At 34.6% G+C, this 23,199-nt stretch overlaps 1 pseudogene; it reads right to left on the reverse strand.

Annotated features, from left to right (window-relative positions):
* Positions 1 to 1,990: 1,990 nt before the first annotated feature.
* Positions 1,991 to 23,199, reverse strand: LOC102735512 (Y-box-binding protein 1 pseudogene; annotated as a pseudogene).

The raw sequence follows: 23,199 nt of genomic DNA on the forward strand, positions 1-23,199 counted from the left end.
TTTCTTTGTGTCATCTTCAATTTTTTTCATCAGTGTTTTATAGTTTTCAGAGTACTGGTCTTATCTCTTGATTAGGTTTATTCCTAAATATCTTATTATTTTTGGTGCAATTATAAATGGATTTATTTTCTTAATTTCTCTCTCTGCTAATTCATTATTGGTGTATCATGCAAAAATCTTTATATGTAAGTTCTCTTGCACAATTAGAATGTCTGAAAACACAGGGATTTCTTCCTGGTTGAGAACAAGTGCTTGGAGTTAAGATGGCAGCTACAGTCCATTTGCCACAGTTTCTCTTCAGTGGTGGCTTCTTTCTTTTAAATACCCATTGACTCCCTGAGGGATTTCAGATTCACAACCTCAGAAAAAGGCACTTGAAAAATTAACAAATCATTTCAGGTTTTAGTCCACCTAGTATCTACCACCAATGTATATAATATGCCTAGAGCTCCATTTTAAAATTATCAAATTTAGATAATATTGAGTCCTGATTGTGAAAGAAGAACTTAGTTTTCTTATACCATTTCCATCTACCTTCATCCCACTTAAAAAATGTGTAATGCACATTAGTTTTAGTTCTTTTACTGGCTATCATTACAGATTTAAACCATTTATTTCCAACAACTCCAGATATCTCTTGATAATTGTCTATATGAGCTGATTCTCAAACACTTTTTCCCCCACCTGTATGCCCCAACTGCGACCAGGTATATTATTGTTTTTACAATGTTAGAATTGATAACGTCTATAGTCTTTTGTGTAATTATGATTTTCTTTTATACATTGTTTATAGGTTTATTTGAAAGGCTTAAAAATAATAGCCAGTGTTAAGTGTATGGAAATATTATTCACTATAGAACCAATCGGTATAACTGAATCTTTAGTGGAAGAAATGTCATCAATCTTATGCCAGGAGACCTCCACCATTCAACAGATAATGCCTCAATCCATATAGTCAAATAGATTCTCATTTCTTACATCCTGTCAGGCTCAAAATTAAGCTATATTTTAAGAGGTTGCATAAGTGGGCTACAATTTCCTTTTATGCATTTTTGTTATTCCTAGAGTTTCTAACTTGCTTTTAAAATATAGATGAGAAGATCACCCCTTACCTCATCACCATCACTTCTTATTGAGTGGAATCCATTTTATTCTTATAGATGTTCTACTGACTGACTGTTCATCATTGAGATTAACTGCTTTGTAGACTTTTGTTCAGCTGTCTTTTTGGAACGCACTTTAACTGAAATCCTGGTTCAGTATCACTGTTTTTTTAATGCAATTGTGTTTGTTACTTTATTTGCTCTTTTGTTTTTGCTGGAATAGATCATCAAGTATTTTTTCTCTTCTTAAAAAAAAAAGATATGAGGGAAATAAACTTCACTGAGTCTCTTCATGCCTGAAACTAACTTTATTTTCTATCTACTTATTCATAGTTTTCTGTTAAAATATGTTTTCAAAATCACTTTACTTTATAGCTTTGGAGATATTGCTCCATTTTGTCCTTGCATTCAGTATAGCTGCTGAGAAGTCTAATAGAAATTTGATTCATATTTGCTTTTGCATAACTTGTTTCTAAACTTAGAAGTTTTTTGAGATATTCTCTTTATTTTACTTTATACTATTTTTTTTTTAATTTAGCTCTTTATTAACAGATGCTTGCCATTTATTGATGTTTTTTGGAAAAAAACAAGTTGCAAACTTTTATTACAAAGTAAAAATGAGGTTCTTGAAAATCTCAAAATGACCAGATATGAAACAATTTAAACCTTAAAAATGTATTGAGAATAAACAGGCTTTTTTTTTTTAAACACATTTGTCATTATCAAAAAGAGATATCTTTAGGTAAAAATAATTAAAAAAAACCCATGCTGCATAGATAATCCAGATAGTTCTATTTATCTGGTCAGTGGACAAAAAGGATGCACTTGAGGTCTTCAGCTCCAATCTTTTGTTCATTTCTTATTGCTGGAATTTCATCATCATTCCTTCATGTTGATTGGCTGAACCATATGATGGTAAAGATGGTAAGCCCGCATGTACTCAGCCCCCATTGCTCAGCCTCAGAGCTGATAATTCTCAGCTGCTGGGTTGGCTGCTTTTGTTTCTTTGCCATCTTGTGGTTTAGGGTTTTCTGGGTGTCTGTGTTGGTAATTGTTGCGGCAGTACCGACGCTGAGGTGGCTGCTGACCTTGGGTCTCATCTCCTTGATTTTCCTTATCTTCTTCATTGCCATTCTCTCTAGGCTGTCTTTAGTGAAAAGATCCCTTACAGAACTGTGGTCTATAACCCTGATACATATTCTCTCTTACTGGTCTACCTGTTCTCCTGCACCCTGGTTGTCTGCACCTTCCATCACTTCTCTCTGCATAAGAGGGTCAGAATACAGGGGGTGGACGCCCATAGGGTCTCTGCATGTAGTAAGGTGGGAACCGCCGCCTGAGGTAGGGTCTGCACTGTGGGGCCTGGCCTTTGGGAACAACTCTCTGATCCTCCTTCTTTTACCCACTCTCACTATTCTGGTGATTCTGCTTGTAATTGCGTGGATGACCACTGTGATGTGGATAGTGTCTATAATGGTTTCCCTGTGCTTTCTCTCTGAGATAACTATTACACAGATAGGATAATAAAAATTAATCCTTAACATTTGCTAAGTTTTCATTTGTCCAGACTGAATACCCATTATGATACAGCCTAGAAATAGAGAGGAACTTCCTCCATCTGATATATAGTATCAATGAAAAACTTACTTACTTACTTACTATTGATACTTAATAAAGGTCTGAATGCTTTCTTCTTAGTATCTGGAACAAGGCAAAGATATTAACTCATACCACTTCTATATAATATAATATTGTATTTCTTATTATGTGCACCGAGGCAAGAGAAAGAAATAAATGACATCCAGATTACAAAGGAAGACTTAACTTAAACTGTATTCCCAGATATCGTGATTGTCTATGTAGAAAAAACTAAAGCTGCTAGAGCTAAAGGAAAGTTTACCAATGTTGTAGGATTCTATATTAATATACAAAAATAAATTGTATGCCAATACAGTACCAATGAACAATTGGAAACCAAAATTTTAAAAATACCATTTCTATAGCAAAAAAATATATAAAATATTTAGAGTATAGTTTACCAAGAGTTCCCTACATAGTAAACTAAAAACATTGCAACATGACACTAAAGAGAACCTTAACAATTTGAGAAATATCACATGTTCATGAATCAGAAGACTTAATATTGTTAAGATGTAGATTCTTCTTAAATTAATCTATGATTCAAAACAACCCCAACCAAATTCCAGAAAGCTTTTCGTTTTTAAATAGAATTGAAAAAGCTTATTCTAAAATCTATATGGAAATGCAAAGGTACTGAAATAGCCAACACCATTTTACAAAAGAAAAACAGAATTGGAGGAATTATTCTGTCAGATTTCAAGACTTACAAAGCTACAGTAATCAAGACAATTTGCTCTTGGTGTAAGGAGAGACATATAGATAAAAATATATAGCATTCAGAAATAAACCTGTAAGTGAATGACTGATTGATTTTTGACAAAAATTCCAACACCATTAAAAATGGAATAATCTTTTCAACCAATGGTGCTGGGTAATTGGATATCCATACATGCACACACACACACACACACACACACACTCTAACACTTGCATCATACCATGCGTAAAAATTAATTTGAATCATTAATCTAAAATGAGAGTAAAACCTAAAAATCTTCTAGAAGCAAATACAGGAGAAAATCTTTGTGACCCCGAGTTAGGCCAACATTTCTTTCAAAGAACACTCACATAAGAACAAAATCTATGTAAAAATTCATCAAATTAAAATATTTTCTTCTTTAAAAGACACCTAAGAAAATGAAGTGTCAGACCACAGAATGGTGAAAATATTTGCAAAACCTATATCCAGAACATTCAAAAAACACAATTCAATAATTAGAAGACAAACAACACATAAGAATTGGGCAAAATATTTGAACAGACTCCTTACTATAGAAGATATATGGCTGGCAAATGAATGCATTTGTCATTATGGAAATGCAAATTCAATTTACATTATGATACCAAACCACACCCACTAGAATAGCTAAAATGAAAAAAATCTGACTATACCCAGTGTCAACAAGGATGTGCAGCTGCTGGAACTCTCATGAATTGCTGTTGGGAATGCAAAATGCTACAGACGCTTTGGAAAACAAATGGATGATTTCTTATGAAGTTAAACATATACTTACCATATTACTCAACAATTCCAATACCAGATCTTTACCCAAGATAAATGAAGACTTGCATGTGAATGTTCCTAAAGAGTATATTCGTAATTGCTAGTCAGAATTTGGAAAGAAACCCAAATGCCCATCAATTGATGAATGGACAAGTTGTGGTACATCCATACAATGCAATTCAATTTTGCAGTATAATGGAATGGATTATGGATACATGCAGCATGACGGAATATCAGAAACATTCTGTTACTGCAAGGAGCCATACAAAAAAAGACTACACACTGTATAATTTCATTTATATGAAATTTCACAAAAGGCAAAACTTTATTGATAATAAGCAGATCCATAGTTGCCAAGGGTTAGGGGATGGAAAGAGGGTATTAACTGCAAAGGGCAGGAGGCAACATTTTGGTGTGATAGGTATGTTCTATATATTTATTGGATACATTTTCAAAGCTTGTTAAATTGTACACATAAAATTGATAATACTTTATTGTATAAAACTTATACCTCAATAAAGTTGACACCTCCACCAAAGAAAATAAATTTTGTCTTTGGCCCAGTTGAATTTGAGGTATCTGTCAGACATCCATGTGAAGTTGTTTAGTATGAAACTAGACATAGGAGAAACCTCCAAACTGAAGTTCCTGATCTGCGAGTCATCAGTCTATAAATAATGAAGGTGGTCAGGGGTCACATGATGGAGAGTATTTAAAATGAAAAGATAAAAAGTCAAAGGATAGGACCTGGTATAATATTTACATTGAGGAATGGATCATCACCTAATTTGACTGAACTGAATGGTTAGAGCTGATTACTACCAAGTCAGTCTAGTCAAATTAGCAATTTTAGGGAGGTTAGTGATTATTTCCCTTTGTCAAAATGCTAAAATTGGTGGAATGTGCATTGACCTATGGCTATAAATGCATTTAGGAATTTATGCTAAAGGGCATAGATAACTACCTTGAAAGTATAGCAGTTATCTTTAAGAATGAGGACAAAAGTTCCAGAGCAGATAAAATAATTAAGGATAAATATCAAACAGATAGTAGAGCTCTTTTGCTTTCTGAGGCTTATTATAATTATCAAAGTTTGGCTACTCCTCATTCATTATTTTTTATAGTCTGTTGTCCTAAAGATGCCAGGCAAATACCAAAGATAAAACATACCAAATGTTGACTAAACTTTTTCCAAATGTCATTTTATTTATTTATTTATTTATTTACCTCTTTTATAGGGAGGCTAACAACTCTGCATTTTTTGTATTCATTTTCTGTTTTGATTCTCTAAATCTATTAAAAGCAAGAAATTGAAGAGTCTACTTTGTTTTTTATCAGAATAATTCTTTTTCTCTAGTATCCTAAATATAAGTATGTATTACCTGATTATACCAAGAAGTGTTAGCAGTCTTCCTAGGAAATCATACTGAGGGCCTCTTTTACTTCTGAAATATACTACTTGTGCTTAGTGTGCAGAGTGGTGCATTTTATTGCACTACTGCATTTCTGGGTATCTCCTATTTCTAAGCATATTTAGGAGGCTGAAGGAAGAGGTCACAAAGTTGCAAGAGATGCCACATACACTGCAACTCTTCAGGAAAGTGGCCCTCACACTTTCTTTCCTTCTCAAACTACTGTAAATTTGGCAGCTGGAGAAAAGCATGCTGCAACTCTAACGGTAGTTGCTTGAAAGAGGACACTGATGCACACCTGGGCAGAAATGCCAATAGGATAAGTGTGTGGATTGTCTAGGACCTCAGCACGGATTGGCATCAAATCTGCTGATAGGGGTGTTCCATGCTTCCATGCCAGATAGCAGGCTACTGGTCCAAAACCAGTCATTTGCCAGTGAAGGTAAGGAAACAGGCCACTGAGCTCAAGTTGTTGGTTCACCCAGAGAGTTACTTTTTCAATTCTCTATGAAGCCAGCTGCATAGCCTCATGTTGGAAGAGCTAGGAGCTAGCGTAACTGATGGATGACTTCCTGTATGCATTCAATGTATCCTCCCAAGAAATCTTCATTACCAGAGTAAATTGTAAAAGTCTCCTCCTTTTAAAGCCCCAAGGAAGCTGACACAGGGAGAAAATGATTAACAACAAAATGCAGCTAAACAAATAACAAAACCTGAAATTCAAGGTGGTATTACTTGTAACTAGGTCTGTTGACACAACAAAACTCTCAAAAAGGTATTTAAATGTCGACATTTTCAGGTTATATCTTCACATGTCTAGACCTGCTATTTTTCTTAAATGGCAATTAATCAAGTACATAACAAAAACAACAAAAAAAGGAAAAACAATTTTGGATTTTTCTCATGAAGTAAAGACCTCTGATTCAATCTAATTCTATATCAGAGAGTGTAATAGAAAATTTACACAGATTTATCAAACACATAGCTAACATCCCTAATTTATATAATCTCTATACAAATTTTATATAGTGTGTTAATCTTGGAAAATAATTACTCCAAAAAAACTCCAATAAAACTAGATTAATTTCATTTCTTATTTTTTTCAAGTCCATAGACAATGTTTCTCTAAGAAGCTTAGCTAATTGGATAAAGTATTTCTTTCTATGGCTATACCCTTTCACTAAGCAAAGATTATTTGAGTTCTACATAATAGAATGTGTCAAAATGAACAATTCTAAAAAGAGATAGAATGATATAATCAGAGAATTATGAAAATTATGACACTATGAAGTAAGAGTAAAGTAAGTTTTGTAACATTTATTCATATCTAAAATTCAAGAATAGTATTATTGGGCTTATAAAGTAAGGATTGGCAGGTGTGCTTTTTTTTTTCTTTTTTTTTTTTTAAGAGAGAGAGAGCACCACCAGTGCTGGGGGACTGGGCAGAGGGAGAAGGAGAGAGTATCTTAGAATCTTAATCAGGCTCCACATCCAGCACAGAGCCCGACGCAGGGCTCAATCTTACAACCCTGAGATCATGACCTGAGCCGAAATCAAGAGGCGGACACTTAACCAACTGAGCTACCCAGGCACCCAAAATGTGGGTGCACATTTTGTATGAAACTCATTATATCCTAAATATTTAGCACTGATGCTTGTTATAGACTGAATTATGTACCTACAAAAATTCATATGTTGAAGTCCTAACCCCTAATACCTCAGAATGTAATTGTATTTGAAAGAGAGAGTTTTTAAAGAGGTAATTAAGTTAAAATGATGTCATGATGGTATCCAATATGAATGGTATCCTTACAAGAAGAAGAAATTTGGACACAAACACAGAGGGAAGATGATATAAAGACATAGGAAGAAGATAGTCAACTACAAGCAAAATGGAGAGGCCTGGAACGTAAGCTTTCTCTCATGGCCCTCAGGAGGACCAACACTGCCAACACCTTGATCTTGGACTTCTAGCCTCCAGCACTGTGAAAAAATAAATATCTGTTGTTTAAGCCACCCAGTCTGTGGTACTTTGTCATGTCAGCTCTCGCTAAGATAATGCTGTAGCATTAGCTACAGTATAAAGCTTTGTGGAGAATTTTATACTGAAAAAGGAAAATATCCAGTTTGAATTGACTTTTTAGAGAAAACTATGTTCCCAACCATAATACTTGGAAGATATATGCAAACAGTATTAACCATAGAAAATAGTTAGTTGTGATATGAAGAATATTCTTGGTATAGTTAAGTTTATGACAATTAAAAATGTTAAAAATCCACACATTGTTCTTTTTAGTACCTTTGAATTATGAGATTCTAGTTAGATACTCAAACTCCTCTCTTCAGTTGCTAATTCACAACACTGAATAAAAGAGAACTGTCTTAAATGAGTAAAGTGTTGCCACTTAGTTTCAATTGGCATTTTAATATATGTGAGAGTCATTGATTAAGCTTTGAAGGATTTTGTAGCATACTATCTTTACATAGGTAACTACAATTAAATTTACCCATGAGAAAAAGTGAAAAGAAATCAATTCTTATGGTAAATAGATTTAAAATCTAATTTTTATATTAATGAGGTATGATAGAGCAGAGTTTGCTAAACTATTCCTATAAAGGGCCAGATAGTAAATACTTTATGCTTTGCAGACCACATGGTCTCCATTGCAGATAATAAACTATGAAGCAACTATTGATGTTATGTAAATGGTGCCAATAAAACTTTACAAAAATAGGTAGTGGCTGGATTTAACTTGCAGGATGTAGTTTGCCAACTCCATAATAGAGGGCGGAAGGTTTATAGAAAAGAGGCCAAAAGAAAAATAGCTTTTTCTAGTGTTGAGTTTGATTTGGGGAAAGTTTCTTTTTTCCTTTTTGTTTTTAAGGTGAGATTTTCTTTTCCATATAAAATGATCAGAATTTCTCCCATCTAACCTCATTTAAAAGTAAGAACAATAAAGTAGATTTCGTTGGAATCTCTCTTTGGTGAGGTAAATTTGTAACACTATTTGTCTAAGACTCAGGAAAGTAAGAAACATCATTTTACAGTTTTTAAAGAATTTGTGTGCAATCTCTTAGGGCATTTTTTTTTTCATATGATTTTCCCTAACTATATTATGTACTGAGAAGGAAAGTTATTTAACAAGACCAAGACCCACTGCATGAGATGTTTGGGTAACATTTACTAGGCTTAGTTACTGGTTATTCAGGGCCTTGTATCTTTGTATGATATGCCCACAGTGCATTTCTAAAAGTCAAAAGTGAAAGCACTATTTTTTCCTTAAATGCCAGTAGTTTTCATGTATAGAGTTTGAGGAGGTATACTATCACAGAGACTACTGGAAAATTACGTTAGTTTTTATTAGCTGTCTCTGTTATCTTTATTGATGGTGAAAGCAGAAAAAAACAAATCATAAATTTTCTGCAATCCTCCTGCCCTGATAGAATTCAGGAAAATGGAATGTGGAGAAGAGACTTTACTTGCAGTCCCTACCAGGAGTGTAGGAGAAGGGAGATAGTTCCTGTACCTAGTGGGTCAGGGAGAAAGGGTTAAAAAAGAGAGATGGGAATTTGGGAAAAGAGATGTTTAAAGAGGATCCGTAGAAAATCATCCTATATAATGTGATGTAATCCCCTTTCTGTGTCTCTAAGAAAAAATAAATCTTGAAAACCTGTATGGTTGTAGAGGAGTTTGAATTCTCTTTTTGTGCTGCAAAAGATAACTTTTGAATTTGGCATTAGCTTGAGAACAGTATAACTCAGTCCTGTTATTTTTGGATTTTTTTCAGTGGCGGTGATTTCATTAATGAAAGTTTCTCTAAGTTCTGAATCTCAAGGGTCTTAGAGAAGTGTCTGTGCAAATCACTTCTATATTGGGCAAAGCTACCAGTGATCAAAAGTCCTCTAAAAGGGATTACATTTCTTGTTTTTCCCTCTCACAGAAAGTTGGTAGTTGTACTCCACATATGCTGAGGTGGAAAACCACCTGGAACAAATTTTGTGTGCCCCTTTTTTTTTTATAATGCAAAAGTAAAACAGAAAAGCCTTTGTCCTAAGGGGGGAAAAATGTAGGAGGACTTTTTCTTCAACTTAACAAGACTAGCTCCTCCTCAGGGGTTTCAGAGCTCTAATTTATAATAAAGTTGGAGGTCTCCTGGAAGTGAAGGCTGTGATGATCCCTCAGCCAGTCCTCCCACCAGTTACAGTTTTGGGGGACTAAATGGCCCCAGCCAAGGCCCTGGGATAGGGAAGGCAATACGATCTTTCATCTACAATTAACAGTAGGGTAGCCTTGATCAAAAGGGACAAAGGGGACAGATACTGTAACTTGCTCTCATCCTGTTATTGTAGAATGTGGCAGTGTTTTTAAGTGGAAAAGCTTGGTTTTTGGGAGTTATGACATCGAAAACTCAGGTTTACTGTGGCAAGCTCATCTGTTCTCAAGTTTCAGTGGCAGTCAGTGATGAAGATGAAGTCAGTGAACAAGTTCACAGTTGAAATATAGAGTTGTCAGAAATGCAAATACCTGGGGCACCTAGTTGGCTTAGTCAGTTAAGTATCTGCCTTTGGCTCAGGTCATGATTCCGGCCAGGACCCTGAGATCATGACCTGATCCAAAGGCAGACGCTTAACCAAGTGAGCCACCCAGACGCCCCTGAAGTAAATTTGAAGAGAAGTGCATGGTGATCCTGCAGCCTCATATTTCCAGAATTATTTTTACATAGAAGAGGCACTTAATAATAGTTTGATAAAGATATTTCTCTGTGGATTTGTTCTATCAGAAAAAACTACACTGCTATAGCTGTCAGTGAAGTCAACTGACCAAATGATTGCTTTAATCATCTATAAAGGTAAAAACTTCTTTTGAACCTATTTTGGAAACAGCTTAATGGTTTTTAATATCACATAAAATATTTTAAAATACATTCATCCCGGGTGTGCTTGTGTTGGTCCAGAGGACATATAACTTTTAAAGAGTTGGGGAACAGTTTGGTATAGGAGACATTAATTACAAAACAATTTCTCAGGGAACAAGACCATGTAGGTTTATGGTGCATGGCTGCCCGATGATTTCCAGGTTTCAATGGCTCCAGTAGATAAAGGGATATTTGGCAAGGTCAGAAGAAAAAAGAACAGATTTATCCTTCAAGTTTGAAAGATAACTGCCCCGAGTGTACAGAAGAGGAAGAACCAAAGTATTTCTGGTGACCTGCCTTCTTTTTTTTTTTTTTAAAGGATACTTTAGTAAGAAGAAACCATTAACCATTTAGGGACAGTTTTGGAGCACTGATACACAGTATTCAGAAAAATAGGGTCAAAAGCCAATAGCTCTTATCTAGAAATGCTGAAGGGAACCTAATAAAAATGGTTGACTCTACAAAACACAGGAAGGACATTAAGAATTCATTACAGTAAACAATATAATGGCATATGTGCTATGAAATAAGACTTCCCTAACCAAAGGTTGGAAATTCCTGTAATTCTCTGGTTGTTTGACAATTCTAAATGAGTTCTTGTACCTAGAAACACATTCTGTAAATAAGTTATGAAATCCCCTTGTAGTCATTTTGCTATGGTATTAGCATGACATTTGTCACTAATATGATGCAAATATATTGTTTATACACTTAGAATGCCAGTAAATTTGATATGACATTAAAATATGTAGCTGAATGCCTCTGGTGTCAGTTCTGGCTCATTTAGATATTGTCTTTGAATAAATAAATAGCTTAGTTGATGGCACCTTTTAAATTTTTTCTTCTACTTGATTTTAATAGATTATTGCCTCTCTCACTGCTATTTGAAATGTTTTCTTCATTCATTTACAACATAAATTAACATGTCATTTTTTTCATGAATTTTTGAAAGCAGATAGGATAGTGATAGTACTTGTACAGTGTGCATCTGTATACAGATTTCAAAGCTTTAAATAAGTCGTTTGAAGAAGAATAGGCCTATATGAGCATCTGTCATTGCTATGCAATTATGGTAGCTAAAATTGCAATGTCACCATTAGAATATGAAACAATGCCAGAGCTGTGGTAAAATAAAAGTCAATTTTAGAAATAGCAACTGCTGGCTGTTCGTTACTTTACGTATTCTGAGGTTATCCTCTGACCTTGAGAGGAAATGTTTTTGTGAGTATTGATCAATATGATTACCTTTTTACATTTACAAAACTCACTGACCCCTTTTGTTTTTGGCACTTAAATAAAATAAAGCCAATAAAATAAAAAGTAAATATAGTCTTTCAACTGTTGGATGCAAATATAACCTTTTATTTGTGAAGAATATGGCAATTATACTCTGTATGATAGTATTTCATTTCTTGACATCCATTGCAATATTTTGAAAAATACATTAATACATTTATCTTTCTTTTAATATGTATAAATTCTATTATCCTATATTTTTATTGATTACTATTTTACTTGATTAAAGTAAAGCTTCAATGTTCATATGTTCTTTTTCTTCAATATCCTTTTATTATTATGAAGTACCCGTGCTTCTCCCAGAATTCATAATCAATCTATAATCAACCAAAATTTTTTATGATTTAACTTGTGTTCATTCTGCTCAAGATATTTTAGTAACCATTATAACCTGGACAATTGTACCTAACGATCCTTTCTTCAGAAATGAACTTTATTGCCAGTTCTAGATATCAAGGCTTATGTAACTCAACCAATCAGCTTAATCTAAATCTGCAGAGACATTTCTCTGAGCTGCTCTTTTCTCTAAAGCATTGCCATACAAGCCTTCTCTTTCTTAACTCCCCCATTCTTTCAAGCAGGTTCAAATATATACAAATATAATATATAATCTTTCTAGTTGTTCTTATATAAATATATAATCTTTCTAGTTGTCCTTGTATAAATATATAATCTTTCTAGTTGTTCTTTGTGATATGGTTGTTCTGAAACAAGCTAGTCTGCCATTTGGAAGCCATATTCTACTTTTAATCAGAAAAAAAAAAATATTGTCTTTTACTAGTGCTTGTATTTCACTTTTTAAAAAAGTGTATTCCTTACCTTGGAGCTTTGTTGTTTATTCTCATGTCTTTGCTCTCTTCTTGCATCTTTTTAATTTCTTTGACTTTTTCCTGAATTGTGTGAAAATTTCTAATTTTTCTTTCTACTTCACTAAGCTGATTTTTGTTTCTATTGACAATAGTTGAGGATACTAATTTATTATTATTTTTCAAATTTTAATCTTCTTTGTCATTGGTAACCTTGTTTTTTTCATTGTCTTTACATTATACTAGTGTTTTTTTGTCTGTTTGTTTGTTTTTGTTTTTTAAATTTTATCTGTTCTCCTCTTTGGATATCTGTTTCAAATAGCTATATCTTTGGGGCGCTTGGGTGGCTCAGTTGGTTAAGTGTCTGCCTTCAGCTCAGTCATGATCCCAGGGCCCTGGGATTGAACCCCACATCTGGCTCTCTGCTTAGCGGGAATCTGCTTCTCCCTCTCACTCTCCCTCTGTGCTTGTTCTCTTTCTCTCAAATAAATAAAATCTTAAAAACAAAACAAACAAAAAACAAATAGCCATGTCTTCTTGTCAATTCTTGTGATTACAATTTTCTAAATATTTATGTTTTTGCAACTTATATTTAGAGATGTTATTTCTCTGAAGGTTCACTAAAGAGGTCCAATTCCCTTATTTCATAAGCTTTGTATTTAACTTTCTCATTTTTCCTTCTTACACATAAACTCTTGACCAACATATAATAAAAGGCTATATAACCCTTGGTTTCACACTTTGTTCAATTGGATACTTGCCAAATACATTCGCAGTTGCATAGATTGAAGTCAGTTTGGTGCCCACCACACACATTCTAATGCCCAGTGTCTGGCAGGAGATCATCAATGGCTCAGCATATACTCATTTAGTCTCTGCTCCGCTCTTGGAATAGCATCAACTAACTAGAGAGTCTGGTTCTCTTTCATTTGATTGATTGATTGATTGATTGATTTATAAGATTTATGTATTTATTTGAGAGAGAAAGTGGGGGGACAGGCAGAGGGAGAAAATCCTCAAGCAGACTCCCTGCTGAGCATAGAGCCCAACTTTGGGCTCTATCCCAGGACCCTGAGATCATGACCTGAGCTCATGAAGTCAAGAGTCGGACACTTAACCGACTGAGCCACCCAGGTGCCCCGGTTCTCTTTCATTTTAATACAGGTATTATATGAAAAACTCAAATCCTATAATTCACTGCCTCCAGGGATTTCTTTTCACTTTTTCAAATACTGTGTTTTACTTGAGCGTACTATGTTTTCTAAATAAAATATTTATTTGAGGATACTTTATTTCCCAATGAACCACCACCATGGATTCCCCTGTATATTCTACTTTGGGAATTGCATTCTCTGAATGAAAGTTATATGTCTCCTTTCTCCAGCACTACTTTCCATCCCTATGTTCTTATTATCTTAGATTCTCATTTACATGTTTCTGTCAAGAAGCCCAAAACTTATCTTGAATTATCTTAAATTATAACTCAGATGACCATATGTCTGTTCTAGGTTTTAGTTTGTTTGTAACTGACTTGTTTATCTATACCTGGGATTCCAACAAAATAATTATGCTGCCCCTTTCCCGTGAAAGTGGCTAGATAGAGATGATGACTTTCTGATCACTCTAATTTTTATCTGACCAATAAGCTGTAGTCTTAAGAATGGTTTATGTACACATTGTGGTGTGGTTCTAACCTAATATTCTTTACATTTTTATGTAACACCTAAAAAAAGTGAATGAAGATCAAAATACTCTAAGTTTTTCTCTTAGTGTTCTTCTTTTCTTCTTATAAATCTTTGAATGCCACAGGACAGAAACTTTATCTTAGTATAACCTGAAACAAATCACAGAGAAAGCAAAAGAAGAGCTGAGTTTGTGAAATGCTCAGTCAACTTTGCAGAAGAATTGGCTTAGAAAACCTTCAGATAAAACTTCAAACTCTGTAAGACTTATCTAAACAAAAAAAAATAGACATTTAGGTGGTGCCCATCACTAAAGACAGTGCATTATACTAAAATAAATAGGGAAATACCTTTTAGCTATCATCATTATCAATAGTTATTTTTTGATCCTTAGAAAATGTTTATAAGCATATTGGAAATGGCACTTTTCTTGTTCCATTCTATCTGTTAAACTCAGAATGGATTTAAAGCAATTAATAAGAAATCGATTTTTGTCCTTGCAAAGCCAAAATCTTAAATATGTTTTTTTGTTGCATTAAGGAATGAATCAATGTTTAACTATTTAATTTTTAAATAACGAATGATGCAACAGATGCTACCAGATTCACATAAAAAAGTATTGCTCTCTTATGGTGCTATAAAGGCTTTGGATGCATATTCCAAATAGATGTACAATTAAAGCTTACTGATAGAGTATATGTGAATTCAGCAGCAGCATTAAAAAATATGATTGATGAAATAGTAGTGTGTCTTACAAGAAAACTGCTAGCCTTTTTAGTATTTAGAGTGTACATTTTAAAACTGGCTTTTCTAACACACAGAAGACAGAGACTTAAAATGCCAAGATGGAGGAATTTATCCCAAATGAAAGAACAAGATAAGGCCACTGCCAGAGACCTAAGTGAAACAGATACAAGTAACATGCCTGAGGGAGAATTTAAAGCAACAATCACAAGGATACTCACTGGACTTGAGAAAAGAATAGAGGACATAAGTGAGACCCTTACAAAAGAGATAAAAGAGTTAAAAAAGAATCAATCAGAGATGAAGAATGTAATAAGCAAGATTGGAGGTAAGCTAAATGCAATGAACAGCAGGCTGGAAAAAGCAGAGGCATGAATTAGTGATCTAGAAGACAAAATAATGGAAAATAAAGAATCTGAACAAAAGAAAAAAAGCATTGTACAACATGAGAATAGACATAGGGAATTCAATGACTCCATCAAATGTTATAACATTTGAATTATAGGAGTCCCAGAAGAAGAGGAAGAAAAGAGGCAGAAAATTTATTTCAAAAATAATAGGAGAACCCTTTCCTAATCTGGGGAAGGAAACAGATCCAAGAGGCGCAGAGAACTCCCATCAAAATCAACAAAAGCAGGCAAACACCAAGATATACTGTAATTAAATTTGCAAAACATAGTGATAAAGAAACAAAAAATCTTAAAAGCAGCAAGACAAAAGAAGTCCTTAACTTACAAGGGAAAACTCATAAGGCTACCTGCAGATTTTTCAACTGAAGCTTGGCAAGCCAGAAGAGAGTGGCATGATATAATCAAAATGCTGAATGGGAAAAATCTGTAGCCAAGAATACTCCATCCTGCAAGGCTATCCTTCAGAATAGAAGGAAAGATAAAGAGTTTCCCAGACAAAGAAAAACTAAAGGTGTTCATGGCCACTAAACCAGCTCTGCAAGAAATATTAAAGGGGACTCTGAGTGCAAAGGAGAGACAAAAGTGACAAAGACAAGAAAAGATCAGAGAAAATCTCCAGAAACAGTGACAAAACAAATAATAAAATGGCAATAAATACATATCTATCAATAATTACTTTGAATATAAATGGACTAAATGCTCCAATCAAAAGACATAGGGTGTCAGAATGGATATGAAAGCAAGACCCATTTATATGCTGCCTACAGGAGACTCATTTTAGACCTAAAGACACCTGCAGATTTAAAGTGAGGGGATGGAGAAACAGTTATCATGCAAATGGATGTCAAAAGATAGTCAGAGTAGCACTACTTATATTGGATAAATTAGACTTTTTTTGTTCTTTTTTTTTTTTTGGTGTGAAGCCTATTTTTTTTTAGTTTTTATTTAAATTCAATTTGCCAACATATAATACATCATTAGTTTTTAATGTAAAGTTCAAGGATTCATTTATTGCATATAACACCCAGTGCTCATTCCATCATGTGCCCTCCTTAATGCCCATCACCCAGTTACCCTATCCCCCCACCCACCTCTGTTTCCGAAACCCTCAGTTTGTTTCCTGATGTCAAGAGTCTTTCATGGTTTGTCTCCCTCTCTGATTTCTTCCCATTCAGTTTTCCCTCCCTGCCCCTCTGATCCTCTGCGTTATTCCTTATATTCCACGTATGAGTGAAACCATATGATAATTGTCTTTCTCTGATTGAGTTATTTCACTTAGCATAATTCCCTCCAGTTCCATCCATGTCAATGTAAATAGGTATTCGTCCTTTCTGATGGCTGAGTAATATTCCATTGTATTTATGAACCATATCTTCTTTATCCATTCATCTGTTGAAGGACATTCTGGCTCCTTCCACATAGACTTTTTTGTTCTTGTAATGTTTTTATCCTGCAATGGTATCAGGGTAGTGCTGGCCTCATGGAATGGTTTTGAATGTGTTCCCTCTATTCTCCATTATTTGTAATAGTTGATAAAGATTGCCATTAATTATTTTTATTAAATGTTTGGTAGAATTCACCAGTGAAATCATGTGGTTTTGGGCTTTTCTGTGCTGGGAGATTTTTGATTTCTAATTCAGTTTTCATTCTTGTTATTGGTCTAAGAAGATTTCCTATTTCTTGGATTTAAGATTCATGATCCAATTGTGGTAACTTGTGTGCTTTTAGGAATTATATGTTTTTTTCCAAGTTATCTGATTTTTTAGTATATATTTGTTTATAGTAATCATACTATGTATTTTTGTGTTTATCTGTTTTACTATTTTCTTTTCCACTTCTTACTTTGGTTTTTGAGTCTTCTCTCTTTTTTTTTTGAAAAACTGGTCATTCCTTTGAATGTTATGTTTTTGTTTATTCTGGTCTCTTATTTATTTCTGATTTTTCTTTGTTACTTCCTTTCTCTACCAAATTTCGGCTAAGTTTCTTCCTTTTCTAATTACCTGTGGTGTAACATTAAGTTGTTTATTAGAACTTTTCTTCTCAATACAAGCATTTATAGCATAAATTTCACTTTAGCATCTGCTTTTGCTATATCCCATTGGTTTTGGAATATTGTGTTTTCTTTTTCTCTTGTTTTGAGACATATTTTGATTTGCCATCTGATTTCTTATTTGACCCACTGCTTGTGCAGTAGTGTGTTGCTTAATATTTACATACTAAATAATTTATATTTACAAAAAAATAAAAATATATATATAAATATATTTAAGCAATGAGCATCCAGGTTCCAGGTTGTATAAACTAATACTTAACTTGAATCTTGAGCCAGTATTTAAACCATATTTATCATTTGAAATAGAAGATATTTTATAGGGGCGCCTGGGCAGCTCAGTAAGTTAAGCATCTGCCTTCAGCTCAGGTCATGATTCTGGGGTTTTGGGATCAAGCCCCACATCAGGCTCCGTGCTCAGTGGGGACCCTGCTTCTCCCTCTCCCTGTGCCTCTCCCCCAGCTTGTGTGCTCTCTCTCTCTCATATAAATAAATACAGTCTTAAAAAAAGAAGATATTTTATACACTGTATGTATAAATGTAAGATTTATTTTAAATGACACATGCCACTCCACCTATAGATTTCATTAGGTAGTAAGAAATTAGCTACTCTCAAATTTCTAATGGGAAAGTTCTCAAAATATTCTGTTTCTTGTCAATAGATAAAAAGAGAAAAATCCTAAAGAATTATTTCAGAGCTTCTCAGTACTCCATGATGATAAACTTTTAGGAGAAATCCTCAGTGGCTTTTACTTTTCAGCTTTTACCCGGGGCTGTATCTCAAGAATCTATTATCATAGATTTTTAAGAAAAGACAGAAGTCTTATGTAGAGGAATGATTCAGTCATTCAAATATTGCTTATCTGATAACCTTGAAGATAAAGAACACAGCCAAGTAATAAGGAGACAATTATTTTTAAATAAAAAAAAAAACACACACACACACAACAAACGTCAATGTGTACTTTATTATTGGGCCAGAGTCATTTGTCCATCAATTAGAAGTTACTTAATGTTTCTGAACAATTCTATCCATCTTGAATATATGATATACCATCTCCTGTATGTCCTTAATAAAACTTTAGAAGGTGTCTACAGAGAGGATATTCTTAGAGGCAGGGATATCAGCAATAACAAGAAGAGATATCTGAAAGTGAAGCAAGACAAAAGTGTTAAAGAACAGAGAGGATAGTGCCATATTGTAACAACAACAACATCATCCTTTTTTCTTGACCCTCTTGGCTATTTTAGCTTGTTATTGTTGTTGTTGTTGTTTTGACATATAATTGGCATATAACATTATGTTAGTTTCAGATGTATAACATAATGATTTGATATTTGTGTACACTGCAAAATGATCACCACAATAAATCTAGTTCCCCCCATCACCATGTAAAGTTACATAATATGCAATACAATGTTATTGACTATAGTCACCAGGTGTACATTACATCCTCGTAACTTATTTATTTTACGACTGAAAGTTTGTACCTCTTAATGTATCTATTAAGTCCATCTGGTTTAATATGTCATTTAAAACCAATGTTTCCTTATAGATTTTCTGCCTGGATGATCTATCCATTGGTTAAGTGGGATATTAAAGTCCCCTAATATTATTTTATTGCTGTCAATTTCTTCCTTTAGGTCTGTTAATATTTGCTTTACATATTTAGGTGCTCCTATGTTGGGTGTATACATATGTATAAATGTTATATCTTTTTGTTGGATTGACCTTTTTATCATTATGTAATGGCCATCTTTGTCTTCTATTACAGCCCATTTAAATTCTATCTTCTTAGGTACAGGTATAGCTACCTCAGCTTTTTTTTGGTTTCCATTTGCATGAAAAACCTTTTTCCATCCTTTCACTTTCAGTCTGTGTGTGTATTTAGATTTGAGATAGATATCTTGTAGGAGCATAGAGATGGTTCTTGTTGTTGTTTTTAATCCATTCAGCCACGCTATGTCTTTTGGTTAGAGAATTTAAATGTAAATTTCATTTACATTTAAAGAAATTATAGATATGTATGAATTTATTGCCATTTTGTTAATTGTTTTATGCCTATTTTCTCTCTGTTCCTTTCTTCTTCTCTAGCTCTCTTGTGATTTGGTCTTTCTTTAGTGTTGTACATAGATTCCATTATCATTATCTTCTGTGTGTCTACTATAGGCTTTTGGTTTTTGATTGCCATGAGGCTTACATATGTCAGCCTATATATATGTATATATATATATATATGTATTATATATATATATATATATATATATATAATACCAGTCTATTTTACTTTTATAGCAAGTTGAGTTTCAGTGCACTCTAAAAATCTACATTTTTACTCCCCCCTCCCATATTTTATGTTTTTTTAAAAGATTTATTTATTTATTTTAGAGAGAGAGGGAGTGAGGGGAGGGGCAGAGGAAGAGGGAGAGAGAGAATGCCAAGCAGACTCCATGCTGAGCGCAGAGCCAAATGTGGGTTTCCATCTCAGGACCCCAAAATCACGACCTGAGCTGAAACCAAGAGTTGGATGCTCAACTGAATGAACCACCCAGGTGCCCCCATTTTATGTTTTTGATGTCAAATTTTATATTTTTTAATTTTGTGTGTCCTTTATCTAATTATTTTATATTTTTACTACTTTTACCTTCATGCTAGCTTTATAAGTGATTAGTCCTCTACCTTTACTATGTATTTGTCTTCTGTACCTGTGAGATTTTTACTTTCATATGTTTTCTTGCCCTTTCTTTTTAGCTTAAAGCAGTCCCTTTAATATTTCTTGTAAGGACAGTTTAGTGGTGGTCAACTCCTTTAGTTTTTGCTTGTCTGGAAAACTTTATCTCCCCTTCAATTCTGAATGATAACCTTGCTGAGTAGCTGCTGGGTTTGGCAGGGTGGCGCCATAGGAGAGTGCAGAGGCAGGGCAAGCTGTACTAGCAGGGGAAAGGGACAGTGCAAAAATGGCTCCTGCCAGGGCTAGCACAAGCAAAGTAGAAGGAAAGTGCAAAAATGGTGACTTCTAGCACTTATGTCCTTGGAGAAAGTTCTAACAGAGCCCTGACCCTCTGACAGATGCTTTAACATTAGCCAATGAGTCACTTTCACATATGGTCTAGGTGTTTTCAATTTGCTGCTTTTGCTCTGGGACTTGGGGCAACTGAGTCTATGTGTGAGCCCTTTAACAGACAAGTCTGAGTTTCCTACAGCCCTTTGGGTCTCCTGGGCATAAGCACTATTGGTTTTCAAAGCCAGACATTTTGAGGGCTCTTCTCTGATGCAGGTACCAAGGGTTGGGGTGCCTGATGTAAGGCTCAAACCCCTCATCCCTTAGGGATATACTCTGTATTCCTGACATTTCTCCTACCTGTGGGTTGCTGCATGGGGCAGTGGGGTTTTTGACAAGACTATGTGTCTGTCTCTCCTACCAGTCTCAATGTGGTCTTTCTATCCTTTGTTGTAGAGGAACTGTTCAGCTAGTTTTCAGGTCTTTTTGAGAGAATTGTTCTATATGTAGCTATAGATTTTGTGTGTCTGTGGTAGAGGTGAGTTCAGGCTCTTTCTATCCTACCATCTTGAACTATCCCCTTAACTTGGATCTTATTTTTCCCTCTCTTACTGATATCTTTACTGATATAACACCTACCTACCCTCATACTATCTTAACTATTCATTGAGATTTGTTTTTCTGAGGTCAAGAATATCCAGGTTGTTGCTAGATTCAATGACATTTTTTTCCAATTCTATTATCTTCAGTACCTCAGATGCATTTCAAACAGAAGGTCACTTCTGTCTTCCCTTGACTTCTGCAGCATTTCAAAATCCTGGTGCTCTGAAGTATCTCACTTTTCTCTTTTTTTGGTATCAACAATCTCTCTCTCTCTCTTTTTTTCTCTCCCACAGCCATCCTCCTACTATTCTATAGCTATTGCTTACAGCATAGATCTGTCTCTTCCTATTGTTTATCCTCTTTGTTTCTTCTCTCAGAGATTTTACCCATTTTTCTGGCTTCAGTGATTACCACATTAATGGTAATTCCTAAATAGGAAATGTAGTGATTGAAGAGGAATGAATGGACACAAATCTGAAGGTTTTCATTGAAATAAATCAAGCAGCCAGTATTTGATTTATTCTGCTGTTGAGCTTGGTGTAGAATGAGTATTAAGCTATTATGTTTTTTGTTTGTTTGCATTGTTTTCTTTTGTTTTGTTTTTCCTTAAAGAAAAGCTATCTGCCTTTTTAAGTAGCTTGCCATAAACATAGGAAATAGATTAATATCATAGTACTGAAGGAAGTGGAATGAAAGAAGTTTAAGTGGAGAAGTGTGTTGGTAAAATCCTAAATATCATTTGAAATGTCACTCACAAGGGGATTGTTGAAGGGACTTTTTCACTTAAAGTCAAAGTATTCCATTTATAGTTTTTTTAAGCAACCTCTTTGGGCATAAATTTGCATATTATTAGTGGATTTTGGCCCAGGATTTACTTTCCATTTTTTAAGGATGGCAAATTATTAATATGTTGTCTGGAAAGCTTTGAGCAAAGCTGATTTCCTTTAATATTGTCCATTTTGTAGGTGGTGTTACGCCCTAAGAACATGAGTCATGTAATTTTCAGTGAAAAAAATAATTATAGTGATAGGGAAAAATCTGTGTTCTAAGATGGCCAACCGAGCCAGCAAGGGAGTCCCAGTCCCTGCCCCGGGGCTCTTCCCGGTTCTTCTCCCTGGTCTGCTTCCCTCGCGCGAAAAGGATTCCTGCGTGCGCCAAAGTGCCAAGTATGCGGAAGTAGAAGTGTATAAATTACCCCTTCTGTGCTCCAGGCTCAGACCTTTGGAGGTCAAGCTTCTCTGGGCCCGCCAGCATTAAATAAACCTCTGATCCTCCAAGATCTCCGAGTGCCACTTGATCCTTCCACTGGGCGATCCAGTCTGGGTTCCGTAACAATAGCAGGTATGAGGAGGTAATATAGTCTTCATGCCGTTCCTGACTAATTACATAGTTATAAGACAAATTCTCATTAGAACAAAAGAAATTGATGTGACTCTCCCTTCTTTTTTGGTATCATTTAAGTGGACAGTGAGGTGTTTTCTGTTGTTGTTCCTTCTTTGGATAATAAATATAGTGAGCTCCTTTTAAAGACTTGCCATGCTCCTCCATATTTGAATTTATTCTTTGTTGACAATCTATGTGACACTAAACTCACAACCCCAAAAATGAGTATATAATTTTCTATTGTACTCCAAAGTAGAGCAACACACTAAACATATTTAAAAAAATCACAAGCAGTTTTCTCAGAAACCTCAATGCTTATATATCACTGATCAGAATCCAGTCATTTGGTCACCCTTATATGCAAGGGTCTTTAACCATATACATAACTACTTCTATGGGGAAATGGCTATTGGATAGACAACTGATAGTGTACTTAACAACTCTGACCACTTATCTCAGGGCTAAATTTGCATGCATTTTCTATTCCTGTCATACCAGGTAGATGTTAAAATTCTCATCTTGCAGATGAGGAAACAGAGGTTTAGATGGGCTAAATAACTTGCCTGCAGTCACACAGGCAGCATGGTGTAGAACTAGGAATTGAACTTCTCCTTTACCCAGCTGCTGTCTTAACCACTATACCTCAT

This window comes from Leptonychotes weddellii, chromosome 12 (genome assembly GCF_054177405.1).
Source record: "Leptonychotes weddellii isolate Sample4059 chromosome 12, ASM5417740v2, whole genome shotgun sequence".
NCBI classification, from domain to species: domain Eukaryota; kingdom Metazoa; phylum Chordata; class Mammalia; order Carnivora; family Phocidae; genus Leptonychotes; species Leptonychotes weddellii.